The sequence below is a fragment of the Choloepus didactylus genome, chromosome 1 (assembly GCF_015220235.1).
Source record: "Choloepus didactylus isolate mChoDid1 chromosome 1, mChoDid1.pri, whole genome shotgun sequence".
Taxonomy (NCBI): Eukaryota; Metazoa; Chordata; class Mammalia; order Pilosa; family Megalonychidae; genus Choloepus; species Choloepus didactylus.
Genome location: NC_051307.1, coordinates 174,825,105 through 174,847,415, shown reverse-complemented (window position 1 = coordinate 174,847,415; position 22,311 = coordinate 174,825,105). Strand labels below are relative to the sequence as shown.

General features: G+C 37.1%; 1 protein-coding gene across 2 annotated transcripts in view; it reads right to left on the bottom strand.

Moving 5' to 3' along the window:
- Positions 1–22,311, bottom strand: part of UBE2E2 (ubiquitin conjugating enzyme E2 E2) — a 489,981-nt gene that overhangs the window by 447,068 nt on the left and 20,602 nt on the right. The gene's annotated exons all lie outside the window — the stretch shown is intronic.

Sequence of the window (22,311 nt, the reverse complement as noted above, 5' to 3'; positions counted from 1 at the left end):
TAAAGTTAACATTGTAAGCACATAAATATCAATCTAAAACTGCCTAATCTCTTAGCTAGAATAATATGCTTACTAAAATAAACAGTCTACTTTGTAGATAATTCAGTACTTCCCAGCTATCTGGAACTGATCACAGAGGAGATAAAGGTCACTAGATGCATTTACATGCACATGTCAGACTACCTTCCACATAGAAGACTGAAAATCTGCTCAACTAAAATTCACCACCTCCAAAATCTAGTCAGAAGTCTCCAACTTGCTGATTACAAAGCTACAATCAATTTGGTCATGCCCCACTAAAAACAGTTTACTTCTTAAAATGATGGCAAAGCAGAGGAATGAAAGGGTATTTCAAGCATGGAGAATGATGACATCAGAAACCACATGCAACTCTATTCCCTGAACAGAGTTTCTATCACCAACCAATCCATTAAACCACACCCATGGTGAGCTCAAGACTCGAAAGAAATGTTAAACAGCTTTTCCCCTCTTGAAAGCTGGACACATTTGACCCATACATAATTTGAGGAAGGAGAAAGAAAATTTCAGACAACTACCAAAGAATAATTGTGATACATATTTATTAAGTATTCTCTGATACCTATATTTACATATTTGATAATCTATTTAAACCCTGAATTTAGTATTTAAAACACTCTGCCCATTATAATACATGCAGAATATCATCTGTGATTCATATTCCGTGGTTTTAAATGACATATTTTCACCTTATACTGCATGAGTTATTAATTTCCCTGTCCTTTTCCATCAATGCAGATAATCAACAACAGAACAAGTCTAACCACCTAAGTAGTGGAGGCTCCTTCTAATGTTGTCTTTGAGGTCCATTTTACCTTTTAAACAAAGCTAACTTACAATGAAGTTCTTCTGGTACTACAATAACTAAAGTAACACGGAGATAGTTCAAGCCATTTGGATAGTCCCACTAGTGCCTTATAACCAAACTCAAATTTAGAGCAAAATGCACAAGGTTTTGTCCCAATGTATTAACAGTCTAAAGGACAAAATATTATATGAACTCTGAAAATTTCTAAGGACTTGAAAACAATGCAGAAGGATAATAAATTTAACTCCTTTGTTTGCTTCCTCTTAAAAGGCAAACTATCTGTCCCTCTCCCCCACCCTCAAATTCCAGTTGTTTGCAAAGTAGTAGAACCATAATGGTATTTAATATGATTCATGAGCCAGGCTGTTGCAATGCATTTTCTGAAGTGATGCACAAGGGCTTGGATAAGAAAGCAAATCCTTTACCTTATAAGCTGCAGAATATGATAACTAACTCAGAAAAAACTGAGAGACACTACTCCTGTCCCACATCAGTCAAGGGGGCCTGACTCCCAGTCTCCTACTGCTCAACTTCTCCAGATTCTAGATCATTTCACCCTTTCCCTGCAGGCTCAGGTTAGTGCCGGTCCCCATGCTGCAGAACCCTATACTCGCTGCCTGGACACTTGGAATCCAAACACTGCATAAACTGGGCTCCCTTTGCCTACAAACTTCAGGCTCACATCCAAATGTCAATCTTTTAAAGCACTGAGCAGTTGTGTAACTTCAGAAACTTTCTTCTGGCATCAGGCAAGGATTTTCCTTCTGCACTTATAACAGAATTTGTCACCTTCTTCCAGTTTACCACTTTCTCCAATCGTTCTGCTCTGATGCATTAGGCCTTGACTACAAACATGGCAGTCACCTTTTGATAAATGTTTAAAATAAGTTTTTTCTTAGTAAGTAAGATAATAATTGAAACAGGCATTCCACACATATGTATAAAGAACAGTGATGGCTTCATTAGTGTACTATATCATTTGTAATATTTAAAGTCTTTAGTTCTTGTGATGTGAACTTCAAGTGTCAACTTGGCTAGGTTATGGTGTCCAGTTGTTTGGTCAAGCGAGCACCTGCCTGACTGTTACTGTCAGGATATTTTGTAGATTTAAATCATCAAGAAGTTGACTGCATCTATGGCTGATTACATCTACAATCAACTAAGGATACTGCCTTCAACAATGAGAGAAGTCTCATCTAATCAGCTGAAGGCCTTAAAAGGGGAACTGATGATTTCAGTAAACAAAAGGAAGAATTCCCATCTCTACTTCAACTATCCAACTTTTCCTGGCGAATTTATCAAAAACCTTCACTGTAGTTCCCAGCTTTCAGCCTGTCCTACAGAATTCAGACCTGCCCATCCCATACTCATGTGAGCCAATTCCTATAATAAATCTCATAATATTTATATATATGTATGTAAATATATATCCTGTCAGCTCTGTTTCCCTGAAGAATCCTGGCTAGTACAGATTTTAGACCAAGAGTGGTTCTTGAGAAACAGAATCTTAAGGACAAGATCTCTGAGCTGGTTCTGGAATTTTTGGAATTGGTTCCCTAATCTGATTAGATTCAAAGGCACTAATGACTCTACTCCAATGATCAAGATGGCACTGAAAGTCCATGGCACGAATTGGCAATAGAGATAAGCAAAAATATCACCGCTAAATACTGCTACTCAAAGACTTTTAAGAGCTAAGGCTCTGGATGAGAGTGTATTTGATACCTTAACAGAGTTTTGTGGAGTTAAGAAGTATGATGGCACTGGCTATCTGTTCCTAAATCTGCTGGATAATTAAGGCTTCAAATTTCTAGCTTAAACACAACATAAAGGACATGAAAGTGTCTATGCATGCCCTGAAAGAAAACTCTTATTTTGTGTAGCTGCAGATTTAAGATTTCTGAACACCAGACCCCAAGTTCCACTGTGCAAGTGGCTGAATTAAAACATAAATTGAATTCCCAACACTGCAGGATGTCTGCTATTGAAGTGAAAGTGTCAAATGGAAAGGAAACGGATCCTGAAAACTGGAATAGGGACATATGGGCTGATAATATTGATGGTGGGGACAGTGAAACCCTAGATTCTGCTGAGTTTTCTTTGTCAAAATAACCTGCAATGGTGTGCCCTGAGGAATCAGCCACCCAACCTTCAGCCTCCCTGAGGAACTAGTCTCCTGACCTCTAATCAACCCTGGGGAATACGCCATCCAGCCTCCACTTGAAAAGATTAACATTGCTGTGCCTGATAAACCTGTAACTGCCTCCCCTAAGGAAACAGCCCTCACACTCTGTCTGAAGAGTTAATCAAGCTACACCAGAAGAAACTGGCAATGGAATGCAATCTCTTTGCTGGCTTGCAAAAGACTGCTAATTCCTCTCATGATCCATTCCAACGCCACCCCTCTTTTCTTCCAGACTTTTAATTAGACTTTGTACCCCAAAAGATGAGGTACAAAGTGAGACCCATAAGGAGATGTGCTATACTCTAAAAGAACTGCATGATTTTTCCAATTTATATAGACAGAACTTAAAGGAATATGTGTGGAAATGGATATTAAGGGTGTATGATAGTGGGAGAAAGAATATAAAGTTGAATCAAACTGAATTTATAGATGTGGACCCACTAAGCAGAGATTCTGGATTCATTGCTGTAGCGCAAGGCAAGGACTGTAACAGTTTGTTTGAATGGATGGCTTAAGTTCCCTGAAGTTAAAATGCCACTACCGCTCTGGTATAATGCAGACAGGGAGAACCAAAGGCTTAGAGAGACTGGAATGTTAAAGTGAATTTATCATGTAAGACCTGCTCACCCAACCCAGGAATGCCCAGAGGACATACCTTTCATGAGGATTGTAAGGAATAAATTTGTGAGATTAATTTGATTATCCTTGAAGAGTTCTGTGGTTACTCTTCTCTGTAGGTCAAATATTACTTTGGGAACTGCTGCCACTGAACTTGGATCCTTAAAATACATGATGATCAGATCCTAGGTTGGCAGAAGCCAATTAGCAACACTTAATCACCAAAGGCAAGGTGGCTACCATAATGGACAGCAGTCAAAGCAGTAATCAGAATAGTCTGAAGCACAGAGACCTAAGGCATTGGCTAATAGATCATGAGGATCTTAAAAGAAAAATAGATAGGCAGTTTACTAACTCCTTCCTTGATCTGTATAAACAGAAAAGTTCCAGGTCAAGTGAACAAAAGTCTAATTATAATCACAAAACGGTCATGGCTCCTCAATCAGTTCCCAGATTAGAGACAGTTTACAGATCCAGAACCCCTTGAATGAAGGGAAGGCTGGATCCCCTTGGGCAAAGACCCTGCTACAAAGCCAAAAATTCATACTGCTAATCTTCCTCCCAGCCTTCCCCAAAGGGACCCACCGCCTTTCACCAGGGTGACTGTGCACTGAAGAAAAGGAAATGATCGGGCATTTCAGGGATTATTAGATACTGGCTTTTTGCTCTAAATGGAATAGACACATATTCCAGATACGAGTTTGCCTTCCCTGCAAAAGTTCTCTTACCTTTTAATCCTAAGAATTCTTGACTCTCGGAATATTTATGTCAGAAAAAAAATTATGTCCCAAATAAGTCATGAATCTTTTTCATTAATGTTTATTCAATTTCTAAGGATATAATATTTTTTCTAGAACCAAAGGGGGTAGGGGAGACATGTTTGTAACAGTTTGTTACATAGTTTAATAAACTTGAAGGTGTACATAATGGCCAAATGAATACTCAAAAGATTTGCATTAGATAATGAGCTCAATTTATGTTAACATTTGATTAATGGAACATTTTCATTTCTTGATTATGTCAGGAAGCAGAGTTAATGGAAAAATATATAATAATCTGGGACCTATCAAAATGATGGATACTAATTTACATCCCTCAACCCCATAACAGGTGAGGTTATTTCCTCATATTCTTCATGTATCTTCCTCTTCTTATGAATTTAAAACTTAGAGTAAAGAAGGAAATAAAAACTCCACTTATCAATTCAGATATGGAACTGTTAACAGATTGCTTTAAATAATCAGGCCAGTTAATATATAAATTACCTATTATGGGCTCCAAGAGGGCAAAGAACAGAGGAAAAATGAGTCACAATCTGTGCCAGTTTGAATGTACTATGTCTCCCCAAATGCCATTATCTTTGATGTAATCTTGTGTGGGTGGACCTATCAGTGTTAATTAGATTGTAATTCTCTGTGCCCCACCCAACTGTGGGTGATGACTCTGATTGGATTATTTCCATGAGGTGTTGGCCCACCCATTCAGGGTGGGTCTGAATTAAATTACTGGAGTACTATATAAGATCAGACAGAAGGAGCAAGCTGGTACAGCCAAGAGGGACACTTTGAAGAAAGCACAGGAGCTGCAAACGAGAGACCATTTGAAGACAGCTGTTGAAAGCAGACTTTTGCTCTGGAGAAGCTAAGAGAGGACAAATACCCCAAGTGCAACTAAGAGTTACATTCTTGAGGAACCGCAGCCTAGAGACAAACGTCCTGTAAGAAAGCCATTATGAAACCAGAACTTTGGAGCAGATGCCAGCCACATGCCTTCCCAGCTAACAGAGGTTTTCCGGACACCATTGCCCATCCTCCAGTGAAGGTACCTGATTGCTGATGTGTTACCTTGGACACTTTATGGCCTTAAGACTGTAACTGTGTAACCAAATAAGCCCCATTTTACAAAAGCCAATCCATCTCTGGTGTTTTGCATTCCGGCAGCATTAGCAAACTAGAACACAATCCATGAGTAAGGGGGACAAAAGCTGGTAAAAACATCCTTCATTGATCTAGGGTCCACTAGCTGGGAAATACCATTACTACCACCCATCTGACACCCAAAACCCTGCTGAAATAAGCAAACAGATTCTTTTTTAATTCCTCCAGAGATGGGGTACTCATTACTTCCCAAAGTCACCCATTATTTCTCTGGACAGTTCTGACTGAATATGAAACCTTACTATCAAATTGAAAATAGTTTCCCTCTAATTTTAACCCAAAAGTGCTGGTTCTGCTCCCTGAAATCATAAAGAAAACATTTACCTTCTCTTCCATTTTAGGGTCCTGAAAACATTTAAACAAACTATCGTGGCACCCTTAATTTCCTCAGGCAAAATAACTCTAATTCCTTTCAAATGTACCTCATGATCATGGAAAAGAATTCCCAAATTTTTTTTGTTCATATGAATGTTATCTAAATTTTGTAAGTATATAAAATGTGTCCACTCTATCAATGAAATAAGGAACACACTGAACTACCAAGACTGACTGCTAGTCCTGGTTTTGCCATTAAACTGTATGTCCTTGGGGGAAGTCCCATTTTCCCTCTGAAGCTTTCCAGCTTCAACATTCTATGAGACTATCTAAAAGCAATGATTTACAATATCCTTTTCATTTGGTAAGAAATTAAAAATAAATAGACCATTTACACCTTATAATGTGAATATTTATAAGGATCTTTTACTTTAATAAGTGCCTCCCACATGTAAGGCACTGTCTTTGATACTCTAAGATATAAAAATATTTAAGAGTCCTTGACCTAGAATCTTAGCATATAGTAGTGATTGGGGGAGAAGAAAAGATCAGTGAGGCAAATAAATACGTAGCTACAAGTAGGAACACAAGCCCCAACAAACAAAGTCGAACTAACCTACTTACTGTTACCCAAAATTTAAATATAAGTTTAACCTTGAGAAGTTCTTATTTTTCTACATCTATGCTGTCCAATATGGTAAGACTAGCCAAACACAGTTATTTAAATTTAAATTACTTAAAACCAAGTAAAATTAAAATTTAGTGACTCAGTTGGACTAGCCACAATTCAAGTACTCAGTCACATATGGATAAGCACAGATATGATTACTTCCATCATAGCAGAAAGTTCTCCTGAACAGGAGAACAGATTGATTCACCTAAGTCTATCTCACAAAGGCAAGACAGCATAGCAGTCTCAAAACACCTTGGCTCTGAAGTCACACCAGGGCTGAAATCCTATTTCTGCCACTTACTTGTTCTGTAACCTCTGGCAAATTACTGAACCTCCCTGTTCTCCCATTTATAAAATACTATCTAAAACTAGTATCTACTTCAAGGATAGCCAAGAGATCAAATGAGACAATGCAGATAAAGCACTTTGCACACTGCCTCAAACACAGGAAACACCAAAATATTAGGCCCCTCTATAATTAACTGTATTTATTTATTTATAGGCATATTGAGCATCAACTGAATGCTAAGATTTCAACTATAAGATTGAAATACACAGATTAAAGAAAGAGCTCCCACCCAGGTAGGTGAAACAGAAAAAACAGTTTAATAAAAAGTGTCAAGAGCACTGACAGCAATGAGGTGTTGGGCCAGGGGTGCTGGATTCCAGGTGGAGGGAACAGCAAGTGCAAGGTAGAAATTTTGACTTCGGTATGAGAACTGTCTCTCTCTTACTTGTTTTGAATTAATACTAGGTCTCATCTTCCACATATGTGAGGGTTTGGGTAAAGAGAGAAATCTATTCAGCTATGTACTAGAAAATAAAATGAATCTTATCTTTTGGCTCTACCTATTATACATTTAGACCTATTTTATATTATAGATAATGTGCTGCTTCTACACAAGTAAGGATTTAGATACAACTTTAAAGTAAGCCCCTGAAGTATGCAGACATTCTATTAGAGAGTTCTACATGTACATTAAAAATCATGATCCAGAATAAGGAGGCGGGGCAAGATGGCGGATTGGTGAGGTGTATGTTTTAGTTACTGCTCCAGGGAAGTAGGTAGAAAGCCAGGAACTACATGGACTGGACACCACAGAGCAATCTGACTTTGGGCATACTTCATTCAACACTCATGAACACGTCGAACTGCTGAGATCAGCGAAATCTGTAAGTTTTTGCGGCCAGGGGACCCGTGCCCCTCCCTGCCAGGCTCAGTCCCATGGGGGGAGGAGCCGTCAGCACCAGGAAGAAGGGAGAACTGCAGTGGCAGCCCTTATCGGAAACTCATTCTACTGATCCAAACTCCAACCACAGATAGACTGAGACCAGACACCAGAGAATCTGAGAGCAGCCAGCCCAGCAGAGAGGAGATAGGCATAGCAAAAAACAGCAAGAAAAACTCAAAAATAAAAGCGGAGGCTTTTTGGAGTTCTGGTGAACATAGAAAGGGGAAGGGCAGAGCTCAGGCCCTGAGGCTCATTTGCAAATCCCGAAGAAAAACTGATCTCTCTGCCCCCTGGATCTTTCCTTAATAGCCCTAATTGCTTTGTCTCCTCGCATTTCAATAACCCATTAGATCTGCCAGGAGGCCCATTTATTTTCTTTTTTTCTTTTTTTTTTTTAATCTTTTTTTCTTTTTCTGAAACAATTACTCTAAGAAGCCCAATACAGAAAGCCTCAAAGACTTGCAATTTGGGCAGGTCAAGACAAGAGCAGAACTAAGAGACCTCTGAGACAAAAGGCAATAATCCAGTGGCTGAGAAAATTCACTAAACACCACAACTTCCCAAGAAAAGGGGGGTGTCCGCTCACAGCCATCATCCTGGTGGACAGGAAACACTCCTGCCCGTCGCCGGCCCCATAGCCCAGAGCTGCCCCAGACAGCCAAGGGTGACAGAAGTGCTTCCTATAACACGCATACACCACAAAATTGGGCATGGACATTAGCCTTTCCTGCACCCTCAGCTGGTTGTCCCAGAGTTGGGAAGGTGGACCAGCATGAATTAACAAGCCTCATTCAGACATCATTTCAGCAGACTGGGAGCCTCCCTACACAGACTCGCAGCTCAGAACTGCCCTGCAGGGACAGCACTCACCTGTGACATCGCACAGTCATCCCTCAACAGAGGACCAGGGGTGAAAGGCCTGGAAGAGGGACCCACTCGCAAGTCTCAGGCACCACACGCCAATAACAAGGACTTGTGGGTCAGTGGCAGAGACAAACTGTGGCAGGACTAAACTGAAGGATTAGACTACTGCAGCAGATTTAAAACTCCAAGAACACCAGGGAGATTTGATTGTTAGAGCCGCCGCCCTCCCTGACCGCCCAGACGCATGCCCCTTATACAGGGCAGGCAACACCAACTACACACGCAAGCTTGGTACACCAACTGGACCCCACAAGACTTACTTCCCCACTTACCACAGAGTCAAAGAGGGGGAGAACTGGCTTGAGGGGAACAGGTGGCTCCTGGATGCCACCTGCTGGTTAGTCACAGAAAGTGTAATCCACGAAGCTGCAGATCTCACAAATTAGAGATAAGGATTTCAATTGGTATACAAATCCTAAAAGAACCCTATCAAGTTAAGCAAATGCCAAGAGGTCAAAAACAACAGAAAATATTCAACCACATGAAAAAACCAGACGATATGGATAACAAGCCCAAGCACCCAAATCAAAAGATCAGAAGAGATACAGTACCTAGAGCAACTAATCAAAGAACTAAAGATGAACGATGAGACCATGGCACGGGATATAAAGGACAGCAAGAAGAGCATGGAACAGGATATAAAGGACATCAAGAAGACCGCAGAAGAGCATAAAGAAGACACTGCAAGACTAAATAAAAAAATAGATGATCTTATGGAAATTAAAGAAACTGTTGACCAAATTAAAAAGATTCTGGATACTCATAGTATAAGACTAGAGGAAGTTGAACAACGAATCAGTGACCTGGAAGATGACAGAATGGAAAATGAAAGCACAAAAGAAAGAATGGGGAAAAAATTCGAAAAAATCAAAGTGGACCTCAGGGATATGATAGACAATATAAAACGTCGAAATATAAGACTCATTGGTGTTCCAGAAGGGGAAGAAAAGGGTAAAGGACTAGGAAGAGTATTCAAAGAAATTGTTGGGGAAAACTTCCCAAATCTCCTAAACACCATAAATACACAAATCATAAATGCCCAGCAAACTCCAAATAGAATAAATCCAAATAAACCCACTCCAAGACATATTCTGATCACACTATCAAATACGGAAGAGAAGGAGCAAGTTCTGAAAGCAGCAAGAGAAAAGCAATTCACCACATACAAAGGAAACAGCATAAGACTAAGTAGTGACTACTCAGCAGCCACCATGGAGGCAAGAAGGCAGTGGCACGATATATTTAAAATTCTGAGAGAGAAAAATTTCCAACCAAGAATACTTTATCTGGCAAAGCTCTCCTAGAAATTTGAGGGAGAGCTTAAATTTTTCACAGACAAACAAATTCTGAGAGAATTTACTAACAAGAGACCTGCCCTACTTCAGATACGAAAGGGAGCCCTACAGACAGAGAAACAAAGAAAGGGGAGAGAGACATGGAGAAAGGTCCAGTACTCAAGAGATTCGGTATGGGTACATTAAAGGACATTAATAGACAGAAAAATATATACAACAAACATAAACCAAAGGATAAGATGGCTGATTCAAGAAATGCCTTCACAGTTATAACACTGAATGCAAATGGATTAAACTCACCAATTAAAAGATACAGATTGGCAGAATGGATCAAAAAAAAATGAACCATCAATATGCTGTACACAAGAGACTCATCTTAGACACAGGGAAACAAAGAAATTGAAAGTGAAAGGATGGAAAAAATATTTCATGCAAGCTATGGCCAAAAGAAAGCAGGTGTTAGCAATATTAATCTCAGATAAAATAGACTTTAAATGCAGGGATGTTTTGAGAGACAAAGAAGGCCACTACATACTAATAAAAGGGGCAATTCAACAAGAAGAAACAACAATCATAAATGTTTATGCACCCAATCAAGGTGCCACAAAATACATGAGAGAAACACTGGCAAAACTAAAGGAAGCAATTGATGTTTCCACAATACTTGTGGGAGACTTCAACACATCACTCTCTCCTATAGATACATCAACCAGACAGAAGACCAATAAGGAAATTGAAAATCTAAACAATCGGATAAATGAATTATATTTAACAGACATATATAGAACATTACATCCCAAATCACCAGGATACACATACTTCTCTAGTGCTCACGGAACTTTCTCCAGAATAGATCATATGCTGGGACATAAAACAAGGCTCAATAAATTTAAAAAGATTGAAATTATTCAAAGCACATTCTCTGACCACAATGGAATACAAATAGAAGTCAATAACCATCAGAGATTTAGAAAATTCACAAATACCTGGAGGTTAAACAACACACTCCTAAACAATCAGTGGGTTAAAGAAGAAATAGCAAGAGAAATTGCTAAATATATAGAGACGAATGAAAATGAGAACACAACATACCGAACCCTATGGGATGCAGCAAAAGCGGTACTCAGGGGGAAATTTATAGCACTAAACACATATATTAAAAAGGAAGAAAGAGCCAAAATCAAAGAACTAATGGATCAACTGAAGAAGCTAGAAAATGAACAGTAAACCAATCCTAAACCAAGTAGAAGAAAAGAAATAACAAGGATTAAAGCTGAAATAAATGACATAGGGAACAAAAAAACAATAGAGAGGATAAATAACACCAAAAGTTGGTTCTTTGAGAAGATCAACAAGATTGACAAGCCCCTAGCTAGACTGACAAAATCAAAAAGAGAGAAGACCCATATAAACAAAATAATGAATGAGAAAGGTGACATTACTGCAGATCCCGAAGAAATTAAAAAATTATAAGAGGATACTATGAACAACTGTATGCCAACAAACTAGATAATGTAGAGGAAATGGACAATTTTCTGGAAACATATGAACAACCTAGACTGACCAGAGAAGAAATAGAAGACCGCAACCAACCAATCACAAGCAAAGAGATCCAATCAGTCATCAAAAAGCTTCCCACAAATAAATGCCCAGGTCCAGATGGCTTCACAGAGGAATTCTACCAAACTTTCCAAAAAGAATTGACACCAATCTTACTTAAACTCTTTCAAAACATTGAAGAAAATGGAACACTACCTAACTCATTTTATGAAGCTAACATCAATCTGATACCAAAACCAGGAAAAGATGCTACAAAAAAGGAAAACTACCGGCCAATCTCCCTAATGAATATAGATGCAAAAATCCTCAACAAAATACTTGCAAATCGAATCCAAAGACACGTGAAAAAATCATACACCATGACCAAGTGGGGTTCATTCCAGGCATGCAAGGATGGTTCAACTTAAGAAAATCAATTGATGTATTACAACACATTAACAAATCAAAAGGGAAAAATCAAATGATCATCTCAATAGATGCTGAAAAAGCATTCGACAAAATCCAACATTCCTTTTTGATAAAAACACTTCAAAAGGTAGGAATTGAAGGAAACTTCCTCAACATGATAAAGAGCATATATAAAAAACCCACAGCCAGCATAATACTCAGTGGTGAGAGACTGAAAGCCTTTCCCCTAAGATCAGGAACAAGACAAGGATGCCCGCTATCACCACTGTTATTCAACACTGTGCTGGAAGTGCTAGCCAGGGCAATCCGGCAAGACAAAGAAATAAAAGGCATCCAAATTGGAAAGGAAGAAGTAAAACTGTCATTGTTTGCAGATGATATGATCTTATATGTGGAAAACCCCGAGAAATCGATGACACAGCTACTAGAGCTAAGAAACAAATTTAGCAAAGTAGCGGGATACAAGATTAATGCACATAAGTCAGTAATGTTTCTTCATGCTAGAAATGAACAAACTGAAGAGACACTCAAGTAAAAGACACCATTTTCAATAGCAACTAAAAAAATCAAGTACCTAGGAATAAACTTAACCAAAGATGTAAAAGACCTATACAAAGACAATGACATAACTCTACTAACAGAAATAGAAGGGGACCTTAAAAGATGGAAAAATATTCTATGTTCATGGATAGGAAAGCTAAGTGTCATTAAGATGTCAATTCTACCCAAACTCATCTACAGATTCAATGTAATCCCAATCAAAATTCTAACAACCTACTTTGCAGACTTGGAAAAGCTATTATCAAATTTATTTGGAAAGGGAAGATGCCTCAAATTGCTAAAGACACTCCAAAAAAGAAAAACGAAGTGGGAGGACTTACACTCCCTGACTTTGAAGGTTATTATAAAGCCAGTTGTCAAAACAGCATGTTACTGGCACAAAGATAGACATATAGATCAATGGAATCGAATTGAGAATTCGGAGATAGATCCTCAGATCTATGGCCGACTGATCTTTGATAAGGCCCCCAAAGTCACTGAACTGAGTCATAATAGTCTTTTCAACAAATGGGGCTGGGAGAGTTGGATATCCATATCCAAAAGAATGAAAGAGGACCCCTACCTCACACCCTACACAAAAATTAACTCAAAATGGACCAAAGATCTCAATATAAAAGAGAGTACCATAAAACTCCCAGAGGATAATGTAGGAAAACATCTTCAAGACCTTGCATTAGGTGGACACTTCCTAGACTTTACACTCAAAGCACAAGCAACAAAAGAAAAAAATAGATAAATGGGAACTCCTCAAGCTTAGATGTTTCTGTACCTCAAATGAATTTCTCAAAAAGGTAAAGAGGCAGCCAACTCAATGGGAAAAAAATTTTTGGAAACCATGTAGCTGACAAAAGACTGATATCTTGCATATATAAAGAAATCCTACAACTCAATAATGATAGTACAGACAGCCCAATTATAAAATGGGCAAAAGATATGAAAAGACAGTTCTCTGAAGAGGAAATACAAATGACCAAGAAACACATGAAAAAATGTTCAGCTTCACTAGCTATTAGAGAGATGCAAATGAAGACCACAATGAGATACCATCTAACACCGATTAGAAGGGCTGCCATTAAACAAACAGGAAACTACAAATGCTGGAGGGGATGTGGAGAAATTGGAACTCTTATTCATTGTTGGTGGGACTGTATAATGGTTCAGCCACTCTGGAAGTCAGTCTGGCAGTTCCTTAGAAAACAAGATATAGAGATACCCTTCGATCCAGTGATTGCACTTCTCGGTATATACCTGGAAGATCGGAGAGCAGTGACACAAACAGGTATCTGCATGCCAATGTTCATAGCAGCATTATTCACAATTGCCAAGAGATGGAAACAACCCAAATGTCCTTCAACAGATGAGTGGATAAAGAAAATGTGGTATATACACACGATGGAATACTACACGGCAGTAAGAAGGAACGATGTCATGAAACATATGACAACATGGATGAACCTTGAAGACATAATGCTGAGCGAAATAAGCCAGGCACAAAAAGAGAAATATTATATGCTACCACTAATGTGAACTTTGAAAAATGTATAACAAATGGTTTATAATGCAGAATGTAGGGAAACTAGCGATAGAGAACAATTAAGGAAGGGGGAACAATAATCCAAGAAGAATAGATTAGCTATCGTGGGTAAATTTAATGTTCTGGGAATGCCCAGGAATGACTATGGTCTGTTAATTTCTGATGGGTATAGTAGGAACAAGTTCACAGAAATGTTGCTATATTAGGTTACTTTCTTGGGCTAGAGTAGGAACATGTTGGAAGTAAAGCAGTTATCTTAGGTTAGTTGTCTTTTTCTTACTCCCTTGTTATGGTCTCTTTGAAATGTTCTTTCATTGTATGTTTTTTTTAATTTTTTTTTTATTTTTTAATTTTTCATACAGTTGATTTAGGAAAAGAAAAGGGTTAAAAAAATAAATAAAATAAATAAAAAAATATGCAGAGCCCCCCTGAGGAGCTGGTGGAGAATGCAGGGGTATTGGCCTGCCCTACCTCGATGGTTGCTAACATGTCCACAGACATAGGGGACTGGTGGTTTGATGGATTGAGCCCTCTACCACGGGATTTGCCCTTGGGAAGACTGTTGCTGCAAAGGAGACGCTAGGCCTCCCTATAACTGTGCCTAAGAGCCTCCTCCCGAATGCCTCTTTGTTGCTCAGATGTGGCCCTCTCTCTCTGGCTAAGCCAACTTGAAAGGTGAAATCACTGCCCTCCTCACTACGTGGGATCAGACACCCAGGGGAGTGAATCTCCCTGGCAACGTGGAATATGACTCCCGGGGAAGAATGTAGACCTGGCATCGTGGGACGGAGAACATCTTCTTGACCAAAAGGGGGATGTGAAAGAAAATAAAATAAGCTTCAGTAGCAGAGAGATTCCAAAAGGAGCCGAGAGGTCACTCTGTTGGGCACTCTTACGCACAGTTTAGACAACCCTTTTTAGGTTCTAAAGAATTGGGGTAGCTGGTGGTGGATACCTGAAACTATCAAACTACAACCCAGAACCCATGAATCTCGAAGACAGTTGTATAAAAATGTAGCTTATGAGGGGTGACAATGGGATTGGGAAAGCCATAAGGACCACACTCCACTTTGTCTAGTTTATGGATGGATGAGTAGAAAAATAGGGGAAGGAAACAAACAGACAAAGGTACCCAGTGTTCTTTTTTACTTCAATCGCTCTTTTTCACTCTAATTATTATTCTTGTTATTTTTGTGTGTGTGCTAATGAAGGTGTCAGGGATTGATTTAGGTGATGAATGTACACTATGTAATGGTACTGTGAACAATCGAAAGTATGATTCGTTTTGTATGACTGCGTGGTATGTGAATATATCTCAATAAAATGAAGATTAAAAAAAAAAAAGAAAGGAAATGAAATAAGCTTCAGTGGCAGAGAGATTCCAAAAGGAGCCGAGAGGTCACTCTGGTGGGCAGTCTTATGCACAATATAGACAACCCTTTTTAGGTTCTAATGAATTGGGGTAGCTGGTGGTAGATACCTGAAACTATCAAACTACAACCCAGAACCCCTGAATCTTGAAGACAATTGTATAAAAATGTGGCTTATGAGGGGGGACAGTGGGATTGGGGGGCCATGGGGATCACACTCCCCTTTGTCTAGTTTGTGGATGGATGAGTGGAAAGGTGGGGGAAGGAAACAAACAAACAAACAGACAAGGGCGCCCAGTGTTCTTTTTTACTTTAGTTGCTGTTTTTCACTTTAATTATTATTCTGGCTATTTTTGTGTGTGTGGTAATAAGGGCGTTGGGGATTGATTTTGGTGATGAACGTACAACTATGTAACGGTACTGTGAACAATTGAATGCACGATTTGTTTTGTATGACTGTGTGGTATGTGAATATATCTTAATAAAATGAATATTAAAAAAATAAAAAAATAAAAAAAGGCAAATTCTGTCAACATAAATTTAAAAATCAAAATCTGCATTGTTCTCAAAATACAATATACTAACAAAATAAAGTTTTACTTGTCATTTGCAATAATGCTTGACAAAAATATTTAGATTGCTGAACATAATCACTACAAAGAAATGCTTTGGATGCTCAAAAGAATACAAGTTTTCAGGACATGTTAAAAGATAAAAGAGCTATGGGAATTAAAATACTACATGTTAAAGAGGAATACAGCACTTTCTATCTAAAGTGCTAAGGTATAACTCTGAAATAATAACAAGTTATAAAGGTGGGCAAAGTAAAGTAAGTGATAAAATGCTCTGTTGCTATTATAAAATATAATCCCAGTGCAAACATTTAATATATTCTTTTTAGACACTTTGTGTACTGTTTAAAGCAGAAAACATCAAAAGACTATAAGCAATGGATACTAAACTCACTTTATCATTCAACATTTCTTTTTATTAGCAAATAAACATTTTTAAATCTATAGTTAAATGCAGACAAAAATATAATAATATTTTGAAATAATAAAACAAGGATTTGGTGATTTTATTCAGATATGTCTTTCCAGAGAGCAGGTGAAGGTATGAGGTACATTTGAAAGTGGAGGTACATTTGAAACTGAAGGTACATAAAAACAAACATTAACAAATAAAGCTCCCCAACTAAAACAACAGGTAGCCAGCCCTCTTAGGTTCTAGGCTGGTTGTGTCAAGTGAAAGGATGGCCTCAAGGCAAAGGCAGAAAGAAAACCATAAATAAATTCTTGGCTTCATTAAGAAGCTCATCTTTAAAGCAATAAAAGAAGGTACAGAAACAAGAACTTAAATGAACTTTAAAGTCTTAACATAAGGCAATACCATGCTTTCTCATTCAGAGAATATGGCTATCCAACGAACAGGTGTTAACCAAACAATTCTTCAGCTATTTTAGCCATTTAGTGCCTTTCTAATGTTATTTTAAGACTTCTGTAATTGTAAAGTCCAAAACTACTCACTCAAGACTGCAATAATGGAGTCAAGAACTCACAGAAGTGAATAAAAAATATTCCACAATCATCATTACTAAAGAAAGGAGAAATGAATATGAATAATTCAGAACCTGGATAAGATAGCCCCTCACTGTGTATTTAAATTTTATCATGTTAATGACTTCTCATTAGAGGCACACCAGCATTCTAGTAGGAAATACACATTCACATCAACTTTCAGTTATTCATACTGTGTATTTACTAATAATTGGCATTGCTCTTAAAAGACTCTGAGGTGGCATATAAAGATTCATGTAGTATAAAAGTGCCAAATGAAAATATCGATATAAGAAGGAAAATAAAGGTAGGAAAATAAAACCAGAGTTAAGGTTTCTAAACAAAATGTGGTTAATTAAGATCTGTATAATTACTAAAGTTGGGAAGGAAATAAGGTTATGAGCGTCAGGGAAGCCAAAGTAAGGAGTGAAGCATTATTATTGTTAAGATTTGTAGTGGCCATAGACAGAAACAAATCAGTTTTCATCTGTTTGCCTTCCTAATTATGCATATTTTAAGTTAATAAAATCAGTCTGCAGTAAACAACTCCTCAGTTTCTGCCAAAAGTACCATCATTCTCCTAGACTACAAAGATCACACTCTTTAGAGTCATCCCTAACAACTCTGTCCCTCAAAACCAAACCATCAATAAGGTCTGCCAGTTCAAAAACACTTCCCATTACTATTGCTTTTTTTTTTCCTTCCTCTTGCTCATTCTAGAATAGGCAAATCTCATTGGACTAGGTCCTTTATCACCTAGAACCTGTAGTCATGCAACAATTTTCTTACTAGATTCCCCAACTCTTGATATCTTCCACACCCTTACCTCCTCCTCCACTCCACATTAGACATTATCAAATTAATCTTTCTATGAAACAATTTTTTATCAAACTTTCAAGTCCTCTCTTTTTTACTCAATATTTAAATCTCAAATTAAAATGGCTGGTAGTTTTAAAATCTTTCCCAGTCAGCTTCTAACAAATCTTGCCTTCCACATGGAAAGGAGGCCTATCCATTGACTTCACTGTTCTAACATTACTAATTCTCCCCCTTCATGTTTCTGCTTGCACTCATTCCCTTATCTAATGGATAAACAGAATGTGGCACATTCATACAGTGGGATATTATCTGGCAACAAAAAGGAATGAAATATTGATACGTGCTACAACATGGATAAATCTTAAAAACATGCTCTGTGAAAGAAGCCAGTCACAAAAGAGCACATATTATATGATTCCATATTTACGAAATGTCCTGAATAGGCAAATCTATAGAGACAGAAAGTAAATTAATGGCTGCCTAAAACTGGGGAGGATGGGGGGGGAGGGTTGGGAGAAAATGAGGAGAGAATGGCTGCTAAAACATGAGTATCTTTTGCAGATAATGAAGGTTATACAACTCTGTGAATATACAAAAAAAGGCACTGAATTTTACACTTTGAATGGGTGAATTATATACCATGTCAATTATATCTCAATAAACTGTTACCAAAAAAAAGTACAGCAGAGCCAGTGTTCAATGAGCAAATCATTGAAACACATACAAATGAAAAGTGAAAACTGCTACTATAACAGCACTACATCCACTTTTTTGGCTTATATCCTTCTTTTACTTGTTTAATTACTAGATTAAAAAAATCAAAATCAAACGAATCATTTTACCTTAACCTCTACTTTCAAAAATTAATAAGGATTCTCTTTCATTCCCATGCTCATAAAGCTAATTCAAACTTGGGCAATATCAGATCATAACAGAATTTGAATTCAGCTTCTCTGACAGAGGAACAAATTATCCTTTGGATGACAAAAGTCTTATTTTTAATGTGGAGATTTTCTGGCCCACTAGCTGCCAGTTTTCCACTCGCACCAAAGAAATATAAGTGACCCATTCGCATTCATAGACTTAAGTTCCGGGCTTTTGAAAATCTGTGAAGAGTCCTGAGAGTTACAACATACAATCAGTTTTAAGGGGCAGCAATTCTACCTATTAGAGTTCTGTAAGGATATAGCATGAATTTGAATCACTCCATCTAGCTAAGTTAGCATCCAAGATCAGGCAGTGAGCAATTCTAGCCAACAAGCCAACACCTCAACTTAGCCCAAAGTATCAGAGCATTTATGGATTCTGCAGAAACCTCAAAATGTAGCCCTGTAAATGTCACAGATCTATTGTGTTATCCAATATAAGAGCTAAAAGCAAGCAAAAAATATTCTATTTATAGGAAATAGTTGAAGTATATACCAAATTCCATCAAAATCATGTATAATTTTCTAAGCCTATGGCCCTACAGACCCTATGAGTTTATGAACAGACTTTTTTCCTTGGATGTACCAGAAACTTTTAGACTGTTTTAAACAAGAACTCTTTATACCGTGAATTAAAAAAAAAAAAAAAAAGGTAAAGAATTTAACCCAGCTTCACAAATAAAACTGTACTGCTGTATTTTCACTTCATTCAAAAACAACAAAAAAGTTAAAAGTGAAAAATACAAAGGCACATGTTTCTGACAAGAACTAATTCAATCTAATAAATCAAACATTTTGTGGATGCTCTTTTAAAATAATTTTTAAGTTTATTCAAAACCTAAAAATAATTTTAAACAATACTATAGTAAAGTAATATCCTCTAAAAATGCTTTACATAAATATATCTATCTACTTTGAGTGACGTGATTTGGGGAGACTTTATATTTTCAACATGTTCAAATGACAGACTTGCACAACATTTACACATGCTAACTCCTTTAATATGATTCCAAGAGTTGTTTAAGTAGACATCTCGTAGGAGATGCACCAAAATTCAGAGGTCTGATCTCTAACCTGACATACACACAGAAAGACTGGGCTATATTGGCCTGTTAAGTTTCCAGACAATAAGCATAAACCACACTCTGAGTGGAATGTGAACCAACTATCCCTCTGACAATTAATAGATGAAATCCTTCTCCACACTCTGATTGCCTAAACAGGTAAAACCCCAGATGTTCCCTCACACATAATCTTTATCTGTGACAGCAGACTAACAACTATTCAAGAAACCAAAAGAAAGGGTTTTGAGAGGTATGTGTGTTGAGAGAGGTAACACACAAAGGGACTACTAAGGGAATGATCTGTTCTGAAATTAGATATACCTTACTAATTAAGTAAGGAACTCGGATACCTTTCATTAGGCAGATAGCTTTAATTTGCTATATTTCTATATACTAATTCATTATAGTCATCAGGCCAAACATAAAGGCAGCTTAGAACTTTAAAAAGATCAACCACAAAAGCATTGTTAACTTTGTGTCCAAAAAAAACCAAACTAAAAATATGTTCTAACTTCTTTTTTTGAAGATGATAAAACCACATTCTCACTATCTCACATTCTCAGACAGGCAGATTTACTATAAACCACAAGCAAATATTTTACTCCAAACAATCTAAAGAACACAGTAATCCACTTAACAAGCACGAAAAACATCTACCTTAAGTAGCACAAGCACATAGGAATTTGAAATAATCACTTTTCAATCAGCCGCAGCACAGAAGATTTTTTGCTTAACAAAGGGGAATACCACACAAAGGTAGATGAGCTTTACCTCTGCCTGACCCAATCCCAGCAGCTATCTGGGGATCAAAAAGATAAGTCAAAGCCATTGCACTGTAGACCAAGATTCTAAAGCAAATTTATCAGCTATGAAGTCTTCAGACTGCAAATGGATTTCCTTGTAAATTCCCGTAAATAAGCAAATTAACCCAAGTAGGTACCTTTCCTGAAACTGTCTAAAGGGCTTATCATGGGTGACTTCCATAGTTAAAAATGAAAAACTATTGTGTATATTTTCTTTAGTTATAGAGAGCTTACATATGAACTGATAACAGTGTCCTTAACTAAGGAAGTAGATTTCAGATTTTTTATTTTAAGTAGAACTATGGATTAAATATTTTCATTTATTTAAATAACCATTTTGTAATTCCTTTTCTCAGTCTCTTCAGTGCTCATACATGCTTACAATATTGGTTTAATCAAAGTTAAATTGTTATCTGTGATAATTCAAGACTAAATTAGACCATCTAATGTATCAGAAAGTAAAATACCTGATAGCAAAGTTGTAAATGGTCTATCACACAATATTACATGTGTGTGACTGAGCCTTAAGCAAGGTCATTAAAATATTAATTTTATTTTTTTAATTAAAAATTACATAATACTTTAAACATTAGTTTATTTTGCCAATAATCCGTTGTTTAAATTTAAGCAAAGAATTGTATAAATTAATGTCGCATATTTACCAATTCAGTTGTTTGTAAGAAAGTTACAAAAATAATGTGATAAAATACAGTTAATTAAAAAAAAGAGATCCAGACCATTAAAACGCATCATACTTAAGAAGCAAGGAGTTTTATGTTTAATTCAAACTGGAGTTTTTCCACAAATCAATCCACTTATATTAATTGGCCACCAAAGCCTAAACAGCGATCTGCCAGCTGAAACGGCTTTGATGTAACATAATTTTAAGTGTGAAAAGAGATTTACCCTTAAACAGTTTTACCTAGCAAAGAAATGTTTGTTCTTTGAATATTATTATTGCGTGTTTATATACTGTACATGACTCTTGTGTAAAGAACCATATTAGACTCACCACACATATAATAAGCCTTATTAAGAATTTTTCCTATCCAAAATAGTTCTCAATTAGCCAACTATCAAGATAGTCATCTGCAGAATTTTCACCTTATTACCAGTAGCTGCTATCTGTGCTTTCACATAAAGATAAGATTAGTATAGTCAAAAATCATACAAACAATAAACTCTACCTCCATTCAACACTGGAAACATTTTCATTTAACCTGCTCCCTCACCTTCAATGCTCGAAAGTATCAATTTAAACTATAAAAACTCCATGTTGGCCCAGTTCCAACACTGGCCTCCTATCAAAACACAAATAAATGCCTTAGAATAGCCACAGTCATCTTCTAAATATTGCACCAGACCAAAGAATATAAGGTAAAAGTTATTTTTTTTTCTATTCCTCTATGCACTGATGTATCAATCATTTCCAGGCAAGTATTTTTACTTCCTATAAGTAAACACTGACCAGAAAATTGAAACCATGTAGTTATCAAGGAGTGTTTAAAATCTAACATCATTGATCTCAAATCACCCTTCTTACTAACAACTGACAACCATAAGAAATCATGTAAACCATGAAGAAATACTTTCTACTATATTTTAAAATATCAATTTCCAAGAAGGAACAATTCAACAATTATCAAAGAGCAAATATTTTGCCCACACTATTATTCAATCATTA